General features: G+C 32.1%; 1 long non-coding RNA gene across 6 annotated transcripts in view; it reads left to right on the forward strand.

Annotated features, from left to right (window-relative positions):
- The window catches only part of LOC116281601 (uncharacterized), a 406927-nt gene that overhangs the window by 191910 nt on the left and 195481 nt on the right, over nucleotides 1-19536 (forward strand). For 5 of the 6 annotated variants that reach the window (XR_012074858.1, XR_012074857.1, XR_012074859.1 and 2 more), the window contains one exon: nucleotides 16746-16894. This is a non-coding gene — a long non-coding RNA (uncharacterized lncRNA). Of the gene's footprint in view, nucleotides 1-16173; nucleotides 16262-16745; nucleotides 16895-19536 lie in introns of those variants that run through there. The other variant, XR_012074860.1, reaches the window with a different exon arrangement.

Raw genomic sequence — 19536 nt, forward strand, 5'->3', positions numbered from 1 at the left:
AAAGAAAGGCTGAAAGTCCAGCACAAGGAATTTTCTGAAAACCTGATCAGGTGAAAGTTTTATCTCTTCCTTTCATATCATTTTATTAATAACCTAGCTGCATGACCAGACCTTGCCACAAGGCAGCCTGGAGAACATAGCAACTAACTGGGCATTCAGATGCTAAGGAAAAATTGAGAGGAAGTTTGGGAGACAAACTGCCACTTTCCACAATGTCTCAGTATTTTACTCCAGGTTTCTCTTCCATAAACTGAAAACTTAAATATCTCATCTTAATAAATAGTAGGAGAAACAAGGAGGCTTTCGGCACAACTACTTTGCTATTTATCTGAACAAATACTCCAGTTTTGTCATAACTCAACTCTTATCTGTAGGGTAATCTTCAAAAAAAATCTTTAAAATTTTTTGAAATTTTCTAATATTTATATTATATTTATACCTTTAAGAATACTTTTATGGATGATATATAAATACATAATAAATAATGTGGCATAGTTATTGTCTGCACTATGCCTTCTGTTTCTTAAAAGTTTTAGAACCTGAGGCAAGGATAAATATCCCTTATTAAGACTAGGGAGGCCTTTCTAACTTCCAGTGAGTTTCTGTAAAGTTTGATTTTCCTTTAAATGAAAGTTTGGGTGATTCTCACTGCACAGCTACGTGACAAATCATTAATCAGACAAGCAGTAAAAACATAATCGGAGGTCCTGGACCTCAGCAGAGTCCCCAAACCTCTATAAACATGTGCAGAAGTATTTGGCTATCCTACTGCCACCAACCAAATGCTTACTTCACGACAATTGGAAACCAATTTGGAAACTTGCATACAAATATGAAAGCCAAATTTTCTTCTGAAACAAATGTTTTCAACTGAAACAAATGCTTGGGTTGTTCACATGTGCCCAAACCAAATATTTTCTTGTAACAATAAATATGCTTCCAAGCCATCCATACTCTGCATCATTTGTTAACTAAACAAGACTTGATATTATCCCATACTGCTTCATTTGGAAAAAATGATGAAATGCCTACTGACCGTGAAATGGTATACATTGTTCTAGAAACAATATTTGAGGAACAGAGCTTTCCACACACACTGTGCCCTCTGCCTGAAATGCTTAGCATAACCTCTGCTTAAGTCCTATTATTTAATCAGTTTTCATCTCAATGATAACTTCTTCAAGAAAGCCTTCCCTGTCAAAGATAAATCCCACAAATCTCTGTTTGTTCTTGTGATTTTTGTTTAATGTGTGTCTCTCCCACTACACTGTAAGTGAAATAAGGGCAGCAACTGTGTATGACTTGTAAAAGGCAAGCAGTCCCTATTGGCTAAATAAATGGGGTTATAATGTCTTCCTCACAGTTGGATTTGAGGATTGTGTGTTACCACATGTAAAATGCTGGGTGTCCAGTGCGTGGAAAGCAGTAAATTCTTCCTGCCAATAAAATGCAAGCTTGATGACATCAGAATTTTTCCACACTAATACATTCATAAAATTTAGAAGCGTGTCTAGGATATACACATTTTCAATTAATAAATAATGAATGAATGAAAAAAAGAACAGAACCCAAAGAATGCAAGCATCTCAACTTTATTAGTGGCCCTTGAAAAATGAACAAATAAATTGTATATATATGTATATATATTTTTCAACAATATTTGATTGATACAATAACTCCAGAGGGAGTGTGAAAACATAGATAAGCAGATGAAGCTTGAGGTTGTTTGGACTAGAAAATTTCAGATTGGAAACATTGTACATACTCCTAAAACTTGTAGGGCCATTTGATGAGGGCCAGTCTTAACTCTCGTGTTTCTGTATGGTCTCATTAAGATTCACTTACTTTGTGAGTTATCTGGGATGAAAATGGTGTGACAGGAATCAATTATGAAAATCCTTAAACTTCAACAAGGTAACTGGAACATACCTATCATTGGTTGACATCACTCATTAGTACAGATAAAAATTCCTGAAACAACTTTTGGATTAGGGTGGAACATGATAATTATGAACACAATGAATTATAACAGTGGGAATCACCAATAAAATGACATTAAGATAAAAAAAGAAAAATCCTGAAAAAAAAAAAAAGGAAAGAAGAGAGAGAAAGAGAGAGAGAAAAACCATATTATTTAAAACACTGCCAAAAATCCCCCAAAACATTATAAAAATGCTTGGGAGACTGTAAACTAAGGTCCATTCATGGAATTTCTTATGCTTCTGAGCTATGGTAGAACATTGCCATGTTATTGGTGAAATGGTGATGAAATGATAAGGGAAGAAAAGTATGTAACTGAATGTAAAGTTGGTCGCTCTTTTCCTTTCACACAATAATAGACACTGAAGTCCTTTCCTGATTTTTTTGTTTGTTTGATTTTAATTGAAGTAAGTCTACAATGTGTCAATTTCTGGTGTACAGCATAATAGTTCAGTCACACATATACATACATATATTCATTTTCATATTCTTTTTCATTATAGGTTACTATAAGATGCTGAATATAGTTCCCTATGCTATACAGTATAAACTTGTTGTTTTATCTATTTTATGTATAGTAGTTAGTACCTGCAAATCTCAAATTCCCAATTTATCCCTTCCCGACCCCTTCCCCCACTGGTGACAATGTTTGTTTTCTATGTTTGTGAAACTGTTTCTGTTTTGTAAATAAGCTTGTCTTTTTCTTAGATTCCACATATAAGTGATATTATATGGTGTTTTTCTTTCTCTTTCTGGCTTACTTCACTTAGAATGAAGTGAATCTCCAGGGCCATCCATGTTGCTGCGAATGGCATTATTTTATTATTTTATGGCTGAGTAGTATTCTGTTGTATAAATATACCACAACTTCTTTATCCAGTCATCTGTCGATGGACATTTATGTTGCTTCCATGTCTTGGCTACTGTAAATAATGCTGCTTTGAACATTGGGATTCATGTATCTTTTCAAATTAAAGTTTCCTCTGGTTATATGCCCAGGAGTGGGATTGCTTGGTCATATGATAAGTCTATTTTTAGTTTTTTAAGGAATCTCCATACTGTTTTCCATGATGGCTGCACCAAGCTACATTCCCACCATCAGCATAGGAGGGTTCCCTTTTCTCCACACTCTCTCCAGCATTTATTGTTTGTGGACTTTTGAATGATGTCCATTCTGACTGGTGTGAGCTGATACTTGATTGTAGTTTTTTATTTGTGTTTCACTGATAATTAGTGATATTGAGCATTTTTTCATGTGCCTATTGGCCATTTGTCTGTTTTCATTGGAGAACTGCTTGTTTAGGTCTTCTGCTCATTTTTGGATTGGGTTGTTTGGGGTTTTTTATTATTAAGTTGTATGAGCTGTTTGTATATTCTGGAAATTAAGTCCTCATCAGTCATGTCTTTTGCAAATATTTTCTCCCATTCCATAGGTTGTCTTTTTGCTTTGTTTGCAGTTTCCTTTGCTGTGCAAAAGCTTATAGGTTTAATTAGGTTCCATTTGCTAATTTTTGCTTTTACTTCTATTGCCTGGGTAGACTGCCCTAGGAGAACATTACCAAGATTTATGTCAGAAAATGTTTTGCTATGTTTTCTTCTAAGAGGTTTGTAGAGCTTGTCTTATGTTTAAGTATTTAAGCCATTTTGAGTTTATTTTTGTATGTGGTGTGAGGGAGTATTGTAACATTGATTTACTGTCCAGTTCTCCCAAAACAATTTGCTGAAGAAAATGTCTTTACTCCATTGTATATTCTTGCCTCCTTTGTCAAAGATTAATTGACCAAATTTTGTGGGTTTATTTCTGGGCTATTTATGCTGTTCCATTTATACATATGTCTGTTTCTATACCAATGCCATGCTATTTTGATTATTGTAGCTCTGTAGCATTGTCTGAAGTCTGGGAGGGTTATTTAAGGGTTATTTAAGTCCTTTTTTGATAACTCTTTTTATAACTGAGGCAGAAGTAGTGTATTCTTTCCCCTCATGATAGCTGAAGAAAGGAAAGGCCCAGGGTGAAAGTCACCCTCTACATGACACCAAACACCATGAAGTTGGTTGTGCTTTCCTGCACAAATGTGTTGATGCATTTGTATGACTTAAACCATTGAGTCAGTTTCAAAAAATGTTTCGGAGAAATTTTTGTGGTTTTCAAAAATGTGATTTGAGGCTCCACTCAAAAACTTAAGCCAGTTTAAGAAGACAGATGTCAATTCAGTTTTTTAGATATCAAGGGATATAGGTTTTTGTTTTGTTTTTATCTAAAGGGGTCTAAGTATTTTTCTTGTTTCATCTCTTATTTTCCATAATAGAGTTCCTGCTTGCTTTATGTTAATATTCATTATATTTCAAGTATGGCTTCTAGGTATTTACCTCTTTAAGGAAAGCAAATACATAACATGTTTCTATAGCGATAATTTTTAACATGATATTTAAAATGACTTACAAATTTTGTCCATATCCTGGATTATTCAGTATTGAAACTGGTGTGATTTTTGTCAATATCATGCATCAGGGGGACAGCCTCAAAAATTCAGACTTCAATTTTCAGTGATAAAAGTTAGAGTCACAAGATTTTAAATACTGTTTAAAAAATTTCAGAGATAATTGTTTATACCCTGATTCATTCAAAAAAGAATGTATAACAGCTAATATATGGAATATGGAACAAAAGTAAAATATACCAGTTTCAGGAAATAAAGGGAAAATAAGTGTTGGAAAATAATGTAAAATAAAAGATAAATATAAAAAATATTACTATAAAATTCTTATTTGATGACCAAAGGTGGGCCATACATAGGTTCTGTGAGGCCGTAAAGCCATAAGAAATATAGAAAAGATTCAGAGTGAAGTTATACATTGTCAAAAGAGGCCCTTGGGTCCACATCATTAATTGAGGAGACATTTATTCAGGATTTTTTTTAAGCTAAGTGCTGAGACAAATTTTTTATTATTCCTCATAAGAGAATATAGTGACTGTTGCACTTAAGCACATCTGAACCATGAGTACCATGAATATATACAATAGCTTCCTCTTACTGTGTATCAGTAAAGTCCAATATCACAGTTTCTGTTCACTTACAAAAAGAAGCCTAGGATGTATTCAGAATGTTTCCCAAGTACGTAATGTAGTTAAAATGTTGTGCAAGTACAAACGATCTGATCTGATTAGAGTTCTGACAGCCTAATTAAAGTGTCTTTACAGAAAAATAATTTTATGACTATTTGATAGAATTCTTCTCTCTTCATGGGGCATGAAGGGCATTTGATAAGTATTGAAAGATGCAAAAGGATATTTACATTTATATATTTATATGTACACATATATATGACATATTTAATCATATAGTCTAATACCTGTTACTAGCCATGCTATATAAAAAATAAAATACATATTTTCATTACTTTGAAATCCCTTAGTGACATTTTCCCATCCCATCCCATCCCGTTTTCTTTAAGGAGTTAAATTCTCTCCTGAATTTCATGTTTATAATTTCCTTGCTTTTATTTATTATTATACTAATGTTATTTTTACCCATAACAAATTATTGTTCTGTTCTTCATGTTTTATAAGTTTATATAAATTGAATCAAATCTGTCACTTCTCTGCAATTTGTATTTGGTGCCTTGTATTTCATTCCTGAGATTCAACCATGTTTATAGCTGTCATTTATGCATTTTTACTGATGTATAGAATTCCTTCATACATCATCATTTATTTATGGATGCTACTGTTGATGGACAATTGATTTGTTTCCTATTTGGGGCTAAGACAAATAGTGCTGCCATGGACATTCTGATACACGTCTCCAGGTGCACATCTTTCTCTAGGGTGAATACCAAGGAGAGTATTTGATGGGCTCATCGATATACTTATCCTCAACCTTACAAGATCAGTACAATAATTATTTCTAAGGTGGTTTCACGAACTTCAACTTACCAGCAGTATAACAACATTCCAGTTTCCCAATAGTTTGTCTTATTTTTACTTCCTATTGTCAAACCTTTTAAAATTTTCTGCAGAAGTCTTCAGTGACAAATTCTATTCCATGGGTTTTAAATTTTATTTTCCTATTGTATAATGGTTCTAGAATATCTGCATGTCTATGGGTTGCCTTTCATATGTTTATTCAGGACTTTTGACTATCTTTTGAATAGTTATTTTTTTATTCATCATACTTTTAGGGAGGGCAGCTATATGTGTTACAAATAATCTTTCTGTTTATGACAGTTTATTTTCTATTTGATTTTTTTGAAAAACTGAAATTTTAAATATTAGTATGGTCAAATTAATTCCTATTTTACTTTTTCTCTTTGATTCTAAATAAATTAGTTTCTACTAAGGTCACAAATTATTCAATTATTTTTCCTTCTAAAAGTTTTATTGTTCTTCCTTTCATATTAAAGTTTTTAATCCACTTGGAAATGATTTTAGTGTGTAGTATAGTATAAGACTCCAGCTTTCCTTCTATCCACCTAAGTGAACATAAGTGTCATACCAGAATAATTTATTTAGAAGTTTATCAACTCACAAAAAACCAATGCCAGCTTCATGACAAATCAAAAATCCATGTATTGTGGATTTTTTCTGGGCTTTTTATTCTACTTCTTGATGTTTTCTTAGTTCATATACCAATACCACTATCTCATTTACCATAGATCTGTAATAATTTATGATATCTCATGAGACAAATTCCCCTTTCCTTGTTCTTCAGAGAAATGTCTTGGCAATTTTTCACATTTTCTCTTAACATATAAACTTTAGAATCACCTTCACAAGATCCACAGAATAAACCATAGGGATTTTGATGTAAAATGTATCAAATTGAAATCAGTTTGAGGAGTACTGATATTTAAATGTACTAGAATCTTCCCATCTATGAATCTAGTATATGACTCAATTTACTTGTCTTCTTTAGTGTCTAAGATAAAATATTTTAACTTTCTGCAGAAATAGCATGTTAGTATTCTTCTAGGCACTTTATTTCTGATGTACCACAAGTGGAATCCTTTTAAAGTTACGTCGTCTAACAGGGTTTTTTGGTGGTTGTTGCTAGTGTATAGAAATTTGACTGAATTTTATATTAAGAGTTTTAATATAACAAACTCAGTAAAATCTTTTGTTAGAAATTATAGCTTATTTGTATATTTTTGTTTTATTTCTATTTAGATAATTATCCCATCTGTGAATAATGATATCCTGAACCTTTTGCATATAAATGAAAGAGCAAAACAGTAACTGACACCCTGTCACATTCAGAGCTATTAACCTTGCAACTACGCCAAAAGAAAGTTTTTTTGTTTAATGATAAAATAAAACACCCTAACTTCTAAGATTCTATGTCCAAGAATGGATTTTTTTAAAATAAAAAATTTGAGCATGCTGGGAAACCAATTGAATCATTAATTCTTAGTGAGAGCTCCAATGCTAAGTGTAGTCCAACTATATTTACCATAATTTGTTTTACAATTTAGTGGTTCATTTGAAATGCTTGTACAATTAATATTTAGTGTGTTATATTCTTCTTTCCTTCATTCTCTTCAAAACTGCTAATTTAACACAAGTCCTGAGATTAGAAAATAACAATATCATATACCTTTGTGGCACTTAATATTTTTCAGAGAACTTTTAAATCCATTATGTCAATTGATCATAAGGATTCTACAAATTAAGATGTCACTGGATTATTTTACATGGGAACAATTTAGTGAATTTTATTAAAAAATAGGAAAAAGGTGTTGGAAGCCTGTATCATATTTATTCTATATTAAACATACATGATATTACACTGTGATTAAATTATAACAGTAGGTTTTTAAAAGAATAAACATGGTTTCTAATAAAAATCAACAGCAGGGAAAATATTTTTTCTTTCTCATTATGCTCCATCTCATTCTCTATGACTGAATAATTGCAGAAATATTAGATGTTCCTATAAAACAATCTTCTTTCCTAAATAAATAAGAGCTATATTGACTAATACTCAATAGGAGATAAACTGAAAAGTGATATTTATTGTCAATCTACTTCCTCATAAATATAAAAATAAAACAATATGACCAATGCATAGTAGGAAGTAAACTTTAAAAACGCATGAAGTGTTAATTCATTCATATTTTCTTGCCTAATACTGCGACAAATAGTGGTATTTAGGAGCCACAGACCATAACTGGAAAACATGCGACTAAATGATTCACAGAAAATTTGACCTCATTACCTTAGCTTTTAAAACGTATTTATTTTTATATTCTTACTGAGCTAACTGCTGTGGGTCACTTTTCACTTTTTACGTGGTTATCCATCCAGCGCATACGATGTTTCCCTTGTAATAGCATTTTGTGTGTGCTGTTGGAATCAATAACCTTGATGCTGCGTGTGGCAAGTCTACCAACTCCGTCAGACAGGGAGGGAGAGAATTAAGATATTGCATTTTAGGCATGTGTATTAACTCACCATCTAACATGGAAAAAATAATGAGTGTAACCCTCACAATGGTGGAGTAGAGGGAGCTTTTAAATAGGGAGTTTAATCTCCTTTAGAGCAAAGCCACACTCTCGGTTGCCCTAGGTTTTTGGCAAGATTCCCAGAAGCTGCAGTCATTCATGAGCCACACACTCTGTTCTTAGGAAAACTGCATTGGGATCTTCACACAGCGCAAGCCATGCTCTCGTTTAGGACGTTTCATCTGTAAAAAATCCCTTCACACATGTATATACACGTGCGTGGTACTTAACTCAGCCACCACTGAAGAATGGAGCACTACTGGGATTTGAACCTGTAGTTGCAGGAAGTCCAAGGATTTCAAACCTTATGTGTCGACTATAAAACCATTCCCTCTGGCTGATTATTCTGGAATTAAAATGTAGTTTATGTTAAGCAAGCTTGGAAAACTCCCAAATCAAATAAGCTTGTTTAGAGAGGCTTGTTCTCCTCTCTTTGCAGATGCTGAAGCCACAGCTTTATTCTACCTTGGTTCTCTCTTTGACTTTTGTGATGTATTCTGTGCTCTCATTCACACTCAGCTCTATAATTTGAATAAGATTTTCCCCAGAGATACATTTATTGTGACTTTAAAATATAATATACTACATAATATGTGTTTATTTAAATTACTGAGCTATGAAAATTACATGTACATTTTATTTTCAAGGCAAGGGACAATCTCTTTTACTACTTCTTGTTTGTTTAACAGAATAGGGCTTGAGTTTACATCCTGATAGGCTAAAATAAAATGGCTAGTGAGACCAATAGGTGTATCTTTTCCTTATGTGATGTTCTTCTTCATTGTGTATATTTGATGTTTTACATTAATTGAGGCTGTCACTTTCAATGATATGGCTGCAATATATTTTTGTTCATATATTCCATTTAGAAAAATCTAATTCTGTATAAATGTCCCAATTTTTAAAATGCACAGTAGGAATCCTTGTAGGTCAGCTTTTAGCTATATGCAAGTTCCTAAATTTGTATAACTATCATTAGAAAAAAATGACACCATAGAACATAACGTCTGCTACCACCACCACCAGCAGCAAAAGCAGAAGACAATGTTTATTCTACCTCTTCATGACTTACAATTTACTAATAATTTAAATTTTAATAAACAGATTCATTTTAGGCTTTGGCCAAAAATATTTATGGCAATTAAGCTATTTAGTTGTTGAAGTTGTGTAATCCTCAAACGGCATTAACTGGCAAACCCAGAGCTCCAGGTTTGCATGCAGAAATTCAGGTCCTCAAAGATAGTGCTTTCTTTGAACACACTGGTTGCACCATTAACCTCTCACAAATACTGGTAGTATCTTTGTTAAAAGACATTTTCTTTGCTATCATCAGGTTATATTTCCTCAGAGCTTTACCTTCTCCCTGTCCTCAGGGCAGAATGTGTTTTTGCAAAACTGATTTCATTAATTCTTGTAACATTCCTGTGATAAAAAAAAAAAGAAGTGGCACATAGGGCAGGTGGTGTCCTCTCCTCACTTGATAAATGGAGAAACTGAGGTATTCAGAAGATTAAGGAGATTGCAGATGGCTTAACAGCAGGTAAAGGGTGGAACCAAATCTCCTGCCTGTGGCTTAAGCGTTTGATCTCTTCCCAGGCAATAACACATTTAACTTTATTTCAAGAAAACAAAATGTAAGTAAATTATAAGCCAAAATTCAGCAAGCTCTCACACCTGGTTTCTTTTTTACTTACGTTTTTCACATACACATATTACTTGGCTCCATTTGCAATTTACATATTTACACTAAAGATGACTTGCTGTCTCCAGGGTTAGTACATTTTTCTAAACTGGACACTTTTGAAAATAACAAAAACTAGAGCCAAATTCTGTGTAGCCTGACTCAACTGTTTCCAGCAGGGTCAATTCGGTGTTTTCTGCTGTATTTATGGTTGACTACAGGGTTATGAATTAGAACACATGGGTAAAGATAGAGGGTTTCTATGAAGACATCTCAATTTTTATATAAATGCAAAGACTTTATAGGAATTAAAATATATATTCTGTAAATATTCAGCTATATTAAATATATTTATTTGTCTCATTGATATTTGTAACTAAAGAGCAATAATTAAATGAGCACTGAAAAATATAGAATACTGGATATGTGCCCAAAGCATGCTACTATCAACAAAGATTTTAACACCAGGTAGGAGCCTATAACACAATAATAAGATAAATAGTAATCTAGATATAGTTCTTCCAGCCCAATTTTACAGACCTTTGGCAAAATTTCTTTCAACAAAATGATTAGAAATATGTAAACAAATCCAGTTCTTGCTGATATTCAAATGTTATTAATTTAAATAGTTAAATTTAAATATCAGAATTGGAAAGTTATATAAATGGAACTTCATAAGAAAGTACAATTGTTTTCATTTTAGTAAAAAAAGGCCAAGAAGAAGAAATCACCATTTAAAAGCAATCTTTCACTTTCCAGGTATTTTATTGAGGTTTGTAAGTTATTTTCTGCAGCCAATATGTCATCAGGATACCTTAAACAAGCAAATTAAATCAAATCCATTTTTGAATTGACATGTTCTTTTTTGCTTGTCTCATGATGTGTTACATTTGTTTTTCTGAAATAAATTTATAAACCTTTGAAAGCTTGTAAACCATATAAGATGGAATATTATATATTTGGTAGTCTAAACTGATTTAATATGCATTTTTATATCATATGTATGATTGAAAATGTTTACTTTAAAAGTGTATTGAAGAATCATAGTGTTAATTTCACCAATTAAAAAATGTTGCTAGGTAATTCAACTTTCTTTAGTGGAATAGTGGAGGCATTTAAATCTGATAAGAATTTTCTTCTAAAATTTCATTTTGTATCTTATACTAAAAAGACTACTTTATCTTGCTTATCATTTGGCAGACATATTTTTCTAAGTTAAAGGGATAACCGACATATTTAACAGTTACTACAAGTATTTAAATTTCCACAATTGCTATAAAAGCAGGTATTCAGATTTTACCTAAGCATTTCTCAATAGATTAAAATGCATATTATTTAATCTGAGGAAAAAAATGTTAACATTGGAGTAAAATTTAACATTTGTTCAGTATAGTTCTTTTGTAGATTTAGTGTAATTTTATTAAAATTATAACTGTGATATAAAATTGAAATAGGAAAATTGTGGTTAAAGAATCAAGTGGAAGAAACCTAGAGTAGGAGATTACATTTATGAATAATTTCTTAAACATAGAAGACATTATTAGAAATTAAATTTGTAATGAAATCTGTATGAAACAGTTGAGAATAAAAAATTATAAAAATAAACACTGATTCAAAAGCAATTGCTAAAAAGCTTATTGGCATCACAGAGAAAACTAAACCTGAAAGAACAGCTCCAATTCTCATACCTGTTCAGACATTTTGCAAAGTTTTGACATTGAAACATTCACATTTAAAAATAGAGGTGAACCTCAGTGCATAGAAGAAAATCATAGAGATTTCAGTTTATTAGACAGTCTGACCATGCATCTGAAAGATTTTTTTATATTTGACATATGTAAGAGAACTAGGTATCTAAATTTTTTATGTCAGTTGCACTGCACAAAGAACATAATCAGTTTTGTGTTCATCTCACATGTGTGGCAGGCCTCAGTAAAGACAACTAGGGCTAGAATCAGAGAGATTTCCAGCATTTCTTGAAACAAAAGCAAAGTGAGAAAGCTCAAAGCTTATGCAGAAAATGTGACATTTGCCTCAAGTTAATGACCTCACTCCCTGTGTAGCTATAAATAATAACAACAGTAACAAAAAGAGCACGACTGTTACAATGACGTCCTTACATTCTTGTTTTTCAAAAAAATACTGCAATTTAAAATGAACTTTTCTTTTTTGTTTTTCAGAAATCATCCAAAAGACATAGCAAAATAAATAAATAAATAAAAAATCAAGAATCTAAGCTTTATAGATGTTCACTCAAATTCAAAGAGCCATGTATTTGGGGCATCTTTGTTATCTCCTAAGACAGTTTTTACCTTTCTCTCTGTGTGATTTAGATGCAGGTTAAAAAAAAATTAACAGTTTGAGGAGTGCTAATTAGAACTAATTATAATTTCATTGACCTGCCATGGCTCACTATGTCCTGGTGAAAAAAAATAATAATTTTGCTTCATGTACATGTCTGGCTGGGGAAGCTTAATATTCAACACATGTGCAAGAAGTAATCAATTAACCAGCAGTCTAAAGAGGACAATAATCTATGCGATTCCTTTTTGTTAATTTCTAGTTAATATGATTATTAAAAAGTGGAATCATTTCAAAGGGGACCACTTAATTCATCAAACTAGAGGCTATCTAACTGATGTAGGATTGGTTTTCATATCAATAAAAAGATAGAAAAAAGTTTCTATATAATTTATTTGTCGTGATATCATAAAGATGACTACACTGGCAATGAAGAAGAAAGTTCCTTTGAATCAATTCAGTTCTCCAGGAAAGTAATTCAGTTTCAATGTAACCTACACTAGTTAACAAAAGGTATTTCGTGAGCCTTGGTTAGAAATGCGATACTGTAACCTAGAATTACCTTACATCTAAGTTTAGCAACTACCATTTTCAGCCTGTGCTTTATGCAGCTTAAAAAGTTGTCTACTCCCATCTAGTGGACATATTGTGAAATGTCCTTTCAAAAATGAGCGTGATTGGTCCGTATTAAGGCAAATGGAACTGCTGTTTTATTGTCAGAATTAAATAATTAATGCAGTTAACAACATCTGCATAGATTAAGTAATTCAGGCTCATGGGTTTTGTTGATAGCAGTAATTTTAAAAGCAGCATAAAATGGTTTTAGTCTGATTTATGGAGCATGGCTCATGCTGCCAGAGCTGCATGGAGCTCATTGACTGAAAAACTCCCAGGATCACTCAAGAGAATTGCCATAGTTCTACAGTCAACAATTTCTTATGAATATTTTATAAAAATGTCTATGTATAAAGAGAAGCGAAGTTCAAGCAATGAGATCCTCTGTGTACAGCAGAATTCCAGAATATAAAAATAGATGATTGATCTCTTGAAATCCTTGTAAAAAAAGTAAGACTGTCAGTTTTCAAAATAAGATACACTTGAAGATTTTTATAATGTAATCTTGATTTTTTTGTACCAAAATGCAGACTAGAATAGCCTTTGTTGTAGTAGTGATATCTGCCTTTCCAAAAAAAAAAAAAAAGTAAAAGCGGAAAAGAAAAAGCAAATTGCACTTCTTTCTTTCTTTCTTTCTTTCTTTCTTTCTTTCTTTCTTTCTTTCTTTCTTTCTTTCTTTCTTTCTTTCTTTCTTCCTTTCTTCCTTTCTTCCTTTCTTCCTTCCTTCCTTCCTTCCTTCCTTCCTTCCTTCCTTCCTTTCTTTCTTTCTTTCTTTCTTTCTTTCTTTCTTTCTTTCTTTCTTTCTTTCTTTCTTTCTTTCTTTCTTACACTAACCTTGGAGCTTGGAGCTGGTATAATGACGTACAGTCACACATGTCAGGTGAATTGGAACCAGGTAGAGAGTTCAGTTACCTGCAATTCTGAAGACACCAAAGGACAGTTCAAGAATCTTTGGCATGGAAGTAGGGCTGGAAAGGATTGGCACAGTGGGGAAAGATTGCTCTATTTCAAATGACAGGATCAAATCTTTGTAGTGTCTCTGCAATTTCTACATGATAGGTCCTCACTCCGCTTCAGTAAGTAGAGATGTGACTGATTATGAGCTAATTATCCACTAGAGTCGATCGGATTATTTTACTCACTAAAACGTATTGAACATCTAAGTACAAATACCAAATTAGTTTTTCTACAAGAATCCTGGGTTTGTGTCTCTAGAGAGACAAGAGGAACGTGAATCACGACTCCAAACAAAGGGATGGCTGAGTCATAACATAGTGCCGGAATTCAGAGAAAAGTAAGAGACCACAGTGCTCAAGAAAGCTTCCTGGGAGTGGAAGGATTTGATCTGGGGCTTAAAGAATGAATATGATTTGTGTAAGAAGCCAGAGCATAATGGCTTCAATAGAAACAAAGATGTAAAGTTTAAAGTAAATTAGATATGTTTGAAGAAGCGCTAGTAGATTATTCTCTTAAGAATGAAGAGAGTTCATGACCCAGCCCGGGAACAGTGGGAGAAAGGGTTAGAAAAGTCGTTTGGGACAGACCAGAAAGGGTCCTGAATGCCTTGTGACACAAGAAAGCTGAATAGGCTGAGGTTGATATAACACTGAATTGTGAGAAAAGTACAATACACACATCCTTGCAAGATGACAAGAAAGAGAAAATATTAGCAACATGCTTATTCGTATTAAAACTATGAAAGTTGTCCCAGTGGTTAGTTGATCAAGATTAATCGAAAACTTATATTAGGGAATTTACTTATTGACTTACTCATACATCCATCAGATATTTTTTAGCATCTATAATGTGTCAGGCACTGATACGAATATTTCCGTAAGGTTTACATTTAAGTGCTATTTTAAAAAAATTACATTGGAAATAATATGGAAGCCTATTAGTGGCAACATACAATTTTTCCCCTCATTTCTAAAAGACAGTGTAAAAAATAAATATTTGAGAAGTTTTAGGACTGAATACAAAAACTAATGTAGGTTTCTTATACATAATTTATAAAATTATTTTTTACCCTATTTTGAATTGATTGCCTGCTAAACAGAACCACCACCCAAAACAAATAAAGCTACAAGAATTATAAGAAACAGAGATAATAAAAGGAATGAATATAAATCATTTTGAAAGCAATGAACTTATCTTACAATTTGGGTAACTACTGTCAACCAGTGACTCCTAGCAACACAGCTAAGATAAATATAATAGATCAAACTTTAAAAAAAATACAAATTGGTTTGTTTGTAACTCTTTCTGTTTCAGAGTGTTCCTCCACTGCTGTATATAAACAGGAAATACAAGATTCTTTTAAAATAGCACTTAAATATCAACCTTGTCTAAATAGTCATATATATTCACATATCACAAAGCATAGATAGATGAATAAGATAAATACATAGAGATAGATAAAAATAGACATCTATAGGTATACAACTGTCACTAAAATATATATAATACATAAAATGAGGAAAATATAATTTTTAAGCTGTACACTTTGGAAATCAGAATTGATCTTTTCAGTTTCCAGTTTATAAAATATAGTAGCACAGAATTTTTAATCTTCATGAGTAGATTATGAATGGATCCACATTATTATGAAAAATATCTTTTTGAATATTTAGACAAATAAATATTTAAACAAATAAACGTATAAATTATATTTAAAAACACTGTTCAATATAAAGTTAGAGATTTTGAAATGGAATTTACTTCCAGTCATCCGTGTGTGTGAGTTGTTATATCTCAGAAGTCTAATTTCTTGTTCTAAAATAGCCCACATGCTAGACAGATATTAGAGATAGAGGGGAGAAAACTTAAAACTTGAAAAAAATCTCTTTGACAAACATGTTTTGTAAAATAAAATATTAGGTAGTTTTCACCAGGATAATATTTTGCAGTTTTCGTCTGAGTGATCTAAGCTCCTAAAACACGTAAACTTTTTCTTTTGCTGATGAGTCAAAAGATACAGGATGATTCAAGGACTTTGATGTGTTTTTATCAAGCTACATCAAGGCTAAAATCAACTCTGTCAAACAAAAAGATTTTTTTTTTTAATTTTGTTTTCTTAGGATGAAAAGAAAGCGTGACTTTGGATTAAGAAAAAATGAAACAAAAACAAAACAGAAAAGTTTGCCTGCGATAGGCAAGTGAGTCAGAGAAGTGAGATCTTACATGGTAAATCATTCAGAGTGGCATTTTTTTAGCTCTTTTATTTCAGCCTTGTATCTCCCTCTCCCTTTTTTTTTTTTTAATATCGTACCAAAGAACAAAGAAAATCAAGAGGAAAAGCAATATAGTCATTAAGAAGTAATTGGTAGAAGAGGCTTTGGGGTTAAAATTAATAAAACCAGCATGATGTACATTAAGACTGTATAAATATTTAAGGAACTACAGCCTACTTGGAGATGTAAACCGATTAGCAAAACTACTTAATCTAGAGATGCAAATGTTTCAGGTAGATAAAATAAACACAGACTGCTTGTTGGAAAATGTGATCAGTTTTCATTCTGGGAATGCTTTATTTCATTAAAATTTTAATTGTCAAAATAAAGTGCTTTTGATGTTTTGTGTAAAAGGTTTTATGTTGCATCTAACGTAATTTAGGAAATAGAATCACAAATAGAATCATTGCATGCATGCGTTTTTATTTTTTTGTCAGGTCCTGTATTACAGATGCAATTTTGGCCTCTCACATTGAAATGAAAGGAAAACTATGATACAAGGGACCGAAGATTCATTCTTCAGGATTACCTTTGCTAGTAATATTTAAACACAAAATCTCATCTACGGGAAAATATGCATTTAAAGGTAAAATACTTATTCTTCATTTATAGCATTTCAAATAATATACAAGGTAATTTAAAATAAATAAGTATTTAATGAAAATAGTTCTAAATAACTGCTGTTTAATCCATTTTCTCTCTCTCAAAAAATCTAGTGTAGAATTTGTTTGATAAAAGTAGTAATTAATGTTAAATATCTAGATGAAAATTTAAACATAGAACTATTGACTGAATGCTTGTAAATATATGCATGCTTAGATTTATCCAAACAAAACATCTAGTAATTTACTGACATTTTATAATTTTTATCTGAACCACTTTGTATCACACAGCCTTGAACTTGACAATGTTTAGAATTGATATTATAATATAGATTATATTCAGATGACATCCAAATGCCCATATGAATAGGAACATTTTTCTGATTATTTGGCCAAATCTAAATGTTCAAATATATTGAAATGTTCTGTCGGATCAGCGATTTCATCATCTTACACGATTAGTTGGTATCAGGTGTGCTGTGAAGAGATCTGTCTTGTTTCAGAATCACTTAATACAGATATATATTTATGGTATTTTTATGCTGAATTCCTTTGAAAGCATTAATTCTTGCCAGGAGATTGGATCTATACAGAACGTATACCCATATCCAGGCTAATAATTTGAAGTCCCTATGTGCAATTTTAAATTTGTAGAAACATCAAATAAATGTTTTGAATAGGACAAGAGTGATACAATAGACAATAATGGTGAGTGAATAAATCAAAGCTTTCCTAACCATTGACAGAGCCCTGGGGAGAAGTGCTCGTAAGTGAGGGTTGTAGTCAGAATACTTTCTCTCTGATTGATATTAGGTATATGTGGGTCAGCAAACAAGCCAAGACCATGATCCATCTAGAGTACCTTGTCCCAAATATGTCAAATATTTAAGTTTTGTTTTTCTTGTTCATGTTTTCCACATCTTCTCACTGGCCTACTTTTCTTACTTAAGAAAAAAAAAGTATCATTGTATAGCATTAATTTGTAGCTTTTGACAAAACCCAGTATCAGACTATTTTCTTGATATTATCTATTTTACTTAATACTGTATTGGAAATCCATGTAGTTAAGAGGAATAGAAAATTTTGGAGTTCTTTTTTCAATAAACTTTTTTTTATTTTAAGAAATTTATAGAGAGAATTATTAAAATATTTTATCTTTCCTAAATTATAAATTCTGGTTCAAAGCTTCACATTATGCATATCCTGGTGAATAAAACGATGGAAGAATGTATTACTTTTGTCTACGTCCAGGCTAAGAAATACATCAGTTTAAGACGAATCATTTGCATTTTGCTTTTATATTTTTGCTTGTTAAGTTAGAGGCACAGATCTTTGCTGACCTATTGCTTCACCCACCACAGAAAAAACACTAAATCAGACAACAGAAGAGCCTATATTTGACATGTAGCACATGTTAAAAAGAGAATTCCTGTTAATTTACACCCAGTTTAGGAAGACAAATCGTATCTATTAGTATCTAGTAGACATTAGAGAAATGAACTTAATTCTGCATTTTATACAAAAGACAAATTCAGAGAGTCTAGCATCTTGAGATAAAATGTGTTCCACCAATTTGCATGAAGTGTACAAAGTCTTTCTTTAGTTATAGTGACAGGTAAAACTCTTGGTGTCAATTGCAGTTCTCTCCCATCTCATCTTCAGTGAGAAAACTGGCAGTGAAAAGCCCCTACTCATATGGTCAAAATACGAAACACCTCCATAACCTTCCCACTGACACAATTCTTGTCTCTAGTCATTTATATCAATCAATTTCCCGCCAGACACTTTTTCCAAAAGTTCGAAAATATACACGTGGTAGTGTGATAAGGTTTGAAAACAAGAACGTGATCGATGTGTCCAATGCCGTATTCAGATCAACTTCTACCTCTGATGCACAAAGAGGGAGGTGATTATCCAGATAACCCTTTCAACAACTCCACTTATATGAAGTGCTTAATTTTAACATTTTTTATTCCTTGGACAAATCATTGCTCTTCTGTTGGTAGGGAAAGATGCTAAACTATAATTCGATTTGCAGAGGAACACGGTTGGAAGTTCCGTATGGCATCTACCATCACCACATTTTGCATTATGGCACAATTATTCCTTCTGTCATGTTAAAAGTTACAGCTGAGATTTATTGAACATTTACTATGTGACAATCCACAAAATAGAAACAAACTTTTCTAACGAGGTCGATTCTAAGGTTAGACTGCAAGCACAATAAACTATTTCAAAGATATGTCATTTCAGTTACTTTGGTTTAAATGCCTCAAATTAAGAGCCATAAGCAAAAGGCATTGACATTTTGTGGTTTGCTCATATTAACATAAGGATAATTTTAAAATATTTGTGCCAAAAATAGAACACTAATTAATATCTTTCTAGTAAAGGATACACTGCTTTAGTATTCTTGAGTCACAAAAATTTCACTGATTTTTTAATATTAAAAAATTATAATTTTCACTCACTTAAAGTTTTTTACAGAGCTCACTAAGGCCTGAGAAATTCCATGAGGAGGAAACATACTGCAAAATAGTTTCATCAACCATCTCATGGAGTTTAGAGCAGAATGAGAACTGGTAAAGAAGACTAAAATTTTTCTAAGTGAGAACTTGACCTGTGG

This window comes from Vicugna pacos, chromosome 8 (assembly GCF_048564905.1).
Source record: "Vicugna pacos chromosome 8, VicPac4, whole genome shotgun sequence".
Taxonomy (NCBI): domain Eukaryota; kingdom Metazoa; phylum Chordata; class Mammalia; order Artiodactyla; family Camelidae; genus Vicugna; species Vicugna pacos.